The following is a 9,055-nucleotide window of genomic DNA, read 5'->3' as shown; positions in this document are numbered from 1 at the left end:
ATACTTTTGTAACCCTTTCCAGCTTCATGCAAGTCAACAATTCTTGATCGTAGATCTTCTGAGAGCTCTTTTCTGCGAGGTATGGTTCACATCAGACAGTGCTTCTTGAAACCAGTAAACCCACAACAGGTGTGTGTTTTTAAAGGGCAGAACAGCTGTCAGCAACACATCCAATATCATCACACTGATCGGAGTCAAGGTTGGCTCACTCCTGGCTCCAATTAGCTCTTGGAGACGTCATTAGACTAGGGGCTCACATACTTTTTCCTCCCTGTACTGTGAATGTTTACATGTTATGTGCAATTAAACCATGGCAACATCTAATGTTTGTGTAGTATTATTTTCAGCAGTCTGTGTTTGTCTATTGTTGTGACTTAGATGAAGTTCAGAGCACATTTTATGACCAATTCATGCAAAACTCCATGTAATCCCAAGGGGTTCACATACTTTTTCTTGCAACTGTATGTGGAAACTGCTATTTTATGTGGTAGGCCTAAACTAGAGTAATAAGATGGAAGAAAAGATGACAATTATATGATTGGTGCCTTCTAAGCTTTTACTTAAAAGGCACCAAATAGGTGCCAAACACACAATGAAACATTTAGGGGAAAAATTAATATAGTCAAGAAATAGGCCAAAATTTGTAAATCATAGTTTCTCTTTGTCCTTTTGCTTCTTTTTGGCCGCAGGGTTATTTGAAAACCCTTTAAAGCAGAGAAGATCAATTCTCAAGAAAATACGTTTTTCTGAAAAACTTTGCTGCAATTACCTTTACCTCTGGAGGACATAAGAAGCTTTCTTTTAGCCACAATTAGAGGGTTATAGGTTATCTCTCCTGTAAGAAAACTTTTTTTTCAAGTGGTTGGTAAACTGACAACTATGAGAACATCTTGGAATTATATTTAGCAAAATAATTGCCTTGTAAGGATCTCGTCCATTTACAAAATGGCTGTGAGGGAGAGAGGGACTATTTATAAAATACCAAAATGAGAAATTCCAGCCTTGTAAGTTCTCTCTATATCTGTAAAATGCAAGAAAAATGACTTCACCAGAAATAGGCCTGATCCCCTACCAAAGTGACAGGAAGAAAAACAGCATAAGTTGAAAAGAAACAGACAATATGTGTAAGTGTCTTAGAGAAACCCTCACCCTAATTCACATGAGTATAAGAAAGGGAAGAAGTAGCAGAATCAGATTTACAAGATCCTGTTGTTATAGCACTCTGGAAAAAATAGTTTACCCCTGTGATGGAGTTGATTCTTGATCTGATCTATCTGGTGGAGCTGACAAAAATGTTAAAAATGGGTTCTCTGCACAGTTGCTGGATGGGCGTGGCATGGTGGGTGTGGCCAGTCAGCATCCTGCACCATGGCAGTTGTGTGGATGCGTTTTTGCCCTCCCCGGGCTCTGAAGTCTTTCCTTGAGCCTCCGGGCGGGTGAAAACAGCCTCCCCAATCTATGGAGGTCAGAAACGAGCCCATTTCCAGACTTCTGGAACTTCCAGGATGCTCATTTTTTGCCCTCCCTGAGCCTCCACATGGGTCCTGCACTTACCTGGTATCCAAAACAGGCTGCAGGTAGACTCCTGCAAATGGCGGGGTGGGGTGGGAGGGGTGGGTGGGGCCAGCCAGGCGTGGATTTTGTGGGTTCATCAAACTGGGAAGATCCTTAGCTAAAAGATCACCCAAACCCATGTGGAGCCGCAGCAGCCTATCTCTGCCTTTATTCTGATTAAATGGGCATACTTCTAAATAAAGCTTGTGGCTGCTTCTTGTGACAGTAGATATATTATTATTTTTATTTAAATGTATCTTAAAGAAAAAAAAGTCAACCTAGGCTGAGAGCATAAGAGATGAACCCACAAGATTTTAATAGCTGTAATATTCCTTATTGCTGACATAAAGAATGGCGAGGGTGAAATGAGATCTATATTAATGGGTCTTCCAAGGTTAAGAATAGTGCTGCATGTCATAACCATGTTTTATGAAGCAGCTTATCTTGAATGAGATACTGGTTTTTGTAGTCCAAGCTTATCAGGTCTGACCAGGAGCAGCATTCCGAAGTTTCCACCAGCGCTTTCCCAAGCCATGCCATTTTATGAAGCCAACACATCAAAACTTCCTGTGAGGTAATACTGATCCATAGAATGGACTCAGCTGATGAGCTCCCCTCCCCTCTTGACAGGTGTTGTTGTTGGTCATTTTAATATGTTTATTTTGTACTTGTATGTTTCCCCTTCCCGTTTAAGTTGTTCGCCGCCCTGAGTCCCTTTTAGGGAATAGGACGGCATATAAATAAAATAAAACTTAAACTTAAACCATGCAAAGTGATCTTATAGAAGCAAAGGCAGAACCAAACACTGAAGCAAGAAAGCTCAGAATTATATTCCTCTTCAGTTCCCAATTCTTCTTCTTCAGTGGATTTACAGACATTTTCTTATATTTGGAAAATATATATATCTAAAACAGGAGGATAAGTCCTCACATATATAAATACAGGAAAGTTGGGGAGGGGAATACTTTCAGGAAATTTGGATACACAAACGATTTAATTTCCCATTTAAATTTTAAATCTTCTCAACATTAAGAGCAATCTGCTAGCAAAGGAAGGCTTAGTTCTCTGCACTCTGAAGAGAATCCTCCCTTATCCAGATCTGCACAATAAAGTTGCAGGAAGACTGGTTCAGAAGGTCCATTTGATTAGAGGTATAGATCCTGCAGGAAGAAAAGAGAAGAGATAGCTAGGGGAAAACCAGGAAGGAACTTTCACATTTATCCTTCAAATTTTGACCACTCAGTTCTCCTGAGACCTCCAACTAATTACTTATTGAGAACTCTTACTGGCTTTTAATTAAAACTGTCAAGCAAAGTAAAAATTCTCAACTTTTTAAAATGAAAGATCATTCAAGTAATCAAGAAGAAATCCCATATCTCTACGGCATTTCAATATCACAGTCAAATGGTCTCCTAAGCCATCTTTGTGTATTCAAAGAGTTCCATGTGAAAAGAGGGGATGACAAAAGGTGTACAAGTTTGGCTTCCTATAACTTTCTTCATGTGCAGGCTGAGCGCCTGAAGCAAAATCTATGATGAGAGACACCCAATGATATTCTGTCCAGAAGGCCATTTTATAAATGACAATCCAATCAGAACTGGAACTAGTGGTTCTCTCAATTGCCTTCCTTAGTAAATAGCATTTTAAATACTGGGATAGACTCATTGATTTCTGGAACCTAACATGTCCCTTTTCACCTAATTCTGGAAAAGTTATCAGTCTGAAGATTAGTTATTGGCGTGTTCCATTCTCTTTTCTGCAGATCCTGAAAGTTGTGCTCATTTCTTCAAGCTTCTCAAATATCCAATTTCGGTTGCCACTTAACAATGCACATGACCTGAATAATCATGGAGGGAAATATATCCAAGATGCAAAAGACGACTCAGATACTATGGAAGTGGATCCATGGAATATCTGCACACCTACTAAATCTGCTCCCTCTGCTCGTCTCTGAATACACGGAGTAACTTGGCTTGAAGGAAAAAAAAACATTTAACTGAATTTAGTTAAATATAGCTTGGAATCTCTGCTTCAACTGACAACCTAACTAAGGAGAGGATTACAATTGCTTCTATCAAAACATGACTACAGGGTATCCTTAAAGGTGGTATTCTACCACTTGGGACATATTCGCCCGAATTGATAGCAGAAATAGAGGGTGGCCCCACCCACCTGCCCTGACTTTAAGGCATCCCATTTAGCGCTTTTTCCACCAAAAGCACATATACAGAAGGCTGTGCATATGTGCGGTGGTAGAGCGAGTGAGCGTAGTGAGCATGTGCATATGCACTCATATTTGCGAACCAGTAGGGAAGGTATGTGATACCCTGGGTATCCTCAAGCCTTCCTTTCAGCATGGAAAGGACATCAGAGCAGAGAAAAGCAAAGACTAGTCCTTACATGTATACTTTTGAGAACTTCTGAATAGGGCCATAATTAGAAAACAATGCTCTGCTTATGGAATACTGTGCTTTAGATTGTGTGTGATAAGTAGATATAGGATCCCTCTTGTGACAGAACATGCAGACCAACAACTTTCTAATCCTTTAATTCTGAATAAAATGAAGCATGTTGAGAGAGCATCAGGGTCCTAAACGATATTTCTAAATTTCCTGAAGTCGGCACGGACATATTGTCAAGAGATAAGAAAGCATTTTAGTGATTTCAATTTCAGGATTTTTTTTAATGCAACAATTGGAAGAGAAATGCAATTGATAGAGTAAAGTAATTGTTGCTTTAAATTGAAAACCTACACTTTGGGGACTAGAAGTAAATGAATTCAGTGGAACTTATAGCTGAGTGGACAGTATAATATTATGTTGCTAGCATATTTAAACACTCTTATGTAATCTTAGATTGAAATGAAATAGGTGTGAAGACAAATGGATTTGAAACAGGAATGGATTTTTTTAAAACAGACTTTGGAATGGAAGCAGAATACTATTCATGTCAACTCCTCCTTAGTTTAGATTAAATTCTTAATTGTAGCATGTGATATTTACATTTAGGATCAAATGTCATTTGGTATAATGGATTCCCTAAATTATAATTATCAAATGTCTTTGCAATTCTGATTGCTGGTTTAAACAATTTATAGAGTAATGCAGACAGTTTAAAGTAGCCACTTAGGAAAGTTTTGGAAATTGCTTTCCCACGTGTGTGAATAAGCACATGAAAAAAAATGTGTACACTTTCATATTTTATGGTCATTTTTTTAAAAAAAGTGTCTCAATCCCTTTTGTTTCCACCTCTGAAAAAAAAAATAGAAATATGAAGTTGACCAGGGATGCCAATCCTTGGCAATATAGTTAGCGTTGAGTTTGAGCTAGGGCACTTAGCTCATCCTATATTTCTTCAATTCCCTTTAAGGAGGTTTGCTGTGCTATAACAGGGCTCCACAGAGAAACAACCAGGTAGTGACTTTGTTAAAAACCAAGGCTTTAATACGGGCACAAAGAGTAACAAGTATGAGAGTAAAAGGCTGTGAATCAGTTCACAGCTATAACTTGGCTCTGCGTATTCCTGCTCACTGCTTCTCTTCCTGTAAAAGCAATCTGTTATTTAGTCTTGCTGTTTCAACAGCTCTAGCTATTTTTATTGGCCAATCTTTGGAGCTTCACATGTCCGTTACTATATTTAGTTTCCAGAGGCATTGTAGTCACATCAAAATGGAGAATGAAACATCCTGGGAACAGTGTGCCAATTATTTGTTTTAACAAGGGCATTCTGCATGAAAGTCAGAAAAAATGTGGCTGTAATATGCGCACTCTGTAATGACTATCCATTTCCTTATTTAGGGGATAGTCCTAACATGTACAGTGTCCACTAACATCCAGTTATTAACAGTGAGATTGCTCTTCAGCATCATAGTGATATCATACACAGTGGTTTTTACTAGTAGGGCCATATTTTTCTGGAGAATTAAGGGGGTTTCTCATTGATAAATTTGTTCTGGCAATAATTGTTACTCTCCCTTTTTATACTTTTCTATGTGTTTGCAGAGAGATGACCTATTAAATAAGCAAAATCCTCCTAGAAAAGGAATAACATGGGACTTTTGAACTGCATAGCACAGATTCAAATACTGGCTACTTGTTTTATGTTTGAGAACCAAGAAGAAAGACAACAAAGATAGATAGATAGATAGATAGATAGATAGATAGATAGATAGATAGATAGATAGGTAGATAGGTAGATAGGTAGATAGGTAGATAGGTAGATAGGTAGATAGGTAGATAGGTAGATAGGTAGATAGGTAGATAGGTAGATAGGTAGATAGGTAGATAGGTAGATAGGTAGATAGGTAGATAGGTAGATAGATAGATACCCATTTTAAGCTAATCCCTGCAAAAACATGTTCTAGGAATAACTTTTTTTTTCCGTGCCATGTTTTGTGATGCCTTAATCTCATCTTCAGGCCATGAAGGAGACAACCTTTATGCTCCTTAGCTGCACCAGCATTAACAAAGTCTTTCTCTCCATTTCAACATTATCCAACAGTAATTTCAACCTGGAGCAGTTTCACTATTAGGGCAAAACTAAAAAAAAACCCAAAACCCTAGGAATATACAAATGATATTAGCCAGTGAAGTTATAGCTACAATAGTCATAGTCAAGATACCACTTTTTCAGCAGGGATATTAATATTCTTTCATTGGCCATCATTGATTTTCAAGCTGTAAAATTTAATCACATATCAATCATATATAAAAATACACACATGTGTGTGTGTATTTATTCTGACCATGTGTTGAATATAAGTAGCTTGTGAATTAAAATTATACCATCTTTGTTCTGTGAGGGAATTTGCTTGCTTTGTTTGCATAAACATATACGAAAACAAAAAAAAAATGGAGATGGACTATCATTACCCAAATTGATAGCAGCTGTGCTTACTGAAAAATGTTTTCCTCAAATCTGTTGACATGTTGGAAATTAAAAGAAATGCCTCACATGGTGTGTTCCATGTTCCATTCCACATTTGCTCTGAGAGATTCTCTGCCTTCTTATTGGTCCGTTTCTTGTGTCACTCTAGTCAGAGAAGTTTGTTCTAAGGCGGGGCTATCCAACCAACAACACGGAATTGGTTTCTTAATGGAGCAAGAGCAATGAGTATTTTTACTGAACTGCAAGAATGAACACTCTATGGACTGGACATTCAGATACCATGTCCCAACAATCGAGCTGATAATTCTTGACCTGCACTTCAGAAAAGTATAATTGGGGCCGTAACAGTCCTGGTGAGAGATATTGGGGGCATAATTCATGCCAAGGTTGGCCCTTGAACTCTGCAATACAGGGGTGTGCAATTCTTTTTTGGCCTAAAGTTATATACTGGGAACACAGTCTGAAAAGTAAGTAAAAGTTAAAGATAAAGGTTTTCCCCGTCCTGTTGTATCTGACTCTAGGGTACAGTTGAAGGCTTAGGGGTTAAAGACCCTGCGTTTGTCAGCTGGAAAGCAGATGGCCCAGGTTCAAATCCTGAGTGCCCTGCAATGGAGTGAGCTCCCATCACTTGCTCGAACTCCTGCCCAACTAGCAGTTTTGAAAGCATGCAAATCCAGTTAAATAGGTACCACTTTGGTGGGAAGGTAACAGTATTCTAAAAAATAGAATGAAAACTACTTTGGATACAAATCGATTACGTTTTATGAAAAGGTATCTATAATTAATATAACTTTGGCATGGTACATAGTACGGCTCTCACACCTGAAAGTCACAATTAATACAACTCTGGTTCTCACACCTGAACCTTTATTCCAGGAGAGTCCTTCCTACAATTCTCTTTTGTTTCTCCTGCAAAAATGTTTTCTCACCCAGTACCTAAGCAGAGGAAGGCATCCCTGTGTTTGATGCTCGCTGTTATTCCTTTAGGGCCAACCTGCTCCCCTTCCCTCCCCTCCCTCACCACCCATCTCTACAGGGAGGTGATGTCATAGAGCATTATACTGAGTCTCCCATGATGTCTACCTGGAAATTGCTGGAAGGCATGAAGTGCCTAGCGAGGACTGTATTATTAGATCAATGCTGGTTTCACTTTCAGGAAAGTGAAAAAGAGCAATTCTCGGGAGGACTGCCAAACAATTGGGGGGGGGGGAAAGGCCTAGTCTACTCTTGTCCCTTTATCAGCAGTTTGATGTTCAGACATCAGCCGAGGATGCTTGCCACTGAAGGGAATATCACTTGCTAAAATTTTACACAGCAATGTGCTATTAAAAGGAACAGCTGCAGGGGGCCAGCTGAGAAACTGGCAAGGTTTAGTTCTGAGTCTCGAACACAAGGAAAGCGGAGGAGAAGAAGATCCTGGAGGGAGAAGAAATGTGTTTGGTTGACAAAAGGGAGATCCGGAAGATGGGAAAGTTTGAGTAGCAAAGGAAGATAATTTATTTCACTGGATATCAGCTTTGTTTTCCCTCTCCAGTTGAGTAGAAGCCTAATGCTTCTGACAGAACACTGACTACTTCAGCTTCAACCACAATAATACATGAGCAAACAATAGTTACAAACTCAAGGTAAACAATATATACAAAGTCAAGGTAAACTACTCCAGATCTGATTGCACAAAATACAACTTCAGCAACAGAGTTCATCAACAGTTGGAATGCTCTCCGTTATTACATCCTCAAACCCCCATAAATATCTAGCGTGGACCTCACCCCTTTCCTAAGAGGTCTGTAAGGGAGTGTGCATAAGTGCATCAGCCTGCTTACCATCCCTTTCCTATTGTCCTCATTTATTCATCGTGACCTGTCAAAACCGCGTTCCACAAAAGCGCGGTCGACGAAAGCGCGTATGTGACGTCATCACAGCGCGACGAAAAAGATCGAAAAATTGAAATAAAAATTAAATTACAGCAAGCCGATTCACATAAAGGTAAGGGTTAGGGTTAGGGTTAGGGTTAGGTTAAGGGTTAGGGTTAGGATTAGGGTTAGGTTTGGGGGGGTTAGGGTAAGATTTGCGCTTTATTTTTACATTTTTCGATCTTTTTCGTCGCGCTGTGATGACGTCACATACGCGCTTTCGTCAACCGCGCTTTTGTCTACCGCGGTTTTGTGGTGGAACCTTTATTCATACCCATTTCCTGTGTTCATATTCATATTTAAACTTATATCTGTTATCTCGTTCATGTTTGACAAACTAAAGAAATAAATTGCCACTGATTCAGGTTCCTTCTCCTATTAAAGAAGTTCAGACAAAATCCTCCCTCCCCACTTGACATTGCAAATCTGTCTAAAGTTTAGCTTTGGAATAATCCTCCGCACAAAGCAAAAGAAGCTACCCTTGGAGTCTAAATCCCGCTGGAAAGCTGGCCTACCTAAGGGCGTTGTAAGTACTATTGGATTAAAGACCGTAAAACAGAATTTGGCAAGTTAGGCATAATTTTCAAGAACAACCTCCCCCTGTGCCTGAAAAATAAAAGTTTTTGATCAGTGTGTGCTACCTATTATATGCCAGTGAAACATGGAGACTGCTGTGGCCTAGCAGGAGCCGTTGGAGCTGC

Source organism: Thamnophis elegans, chromosome 3 (genome assembly GCF_009769535.1).
Source record: "Thamnophis elegans isolate rThaEle1 chromosome 3, rThaEle1.pri, whole genome shotgun sequence".
Classification (NCBI taxonomy): Eukaryota; Metazoa; Chordata; class Lepidosauria; order Squamata; family Colubridae; genus Thamnophis; species Thamnophis elegans.
The sequence above is the reverse complement of the archived record's forward strand: the minus strand, read 5'-3'. Positions refer to the sequence as shown.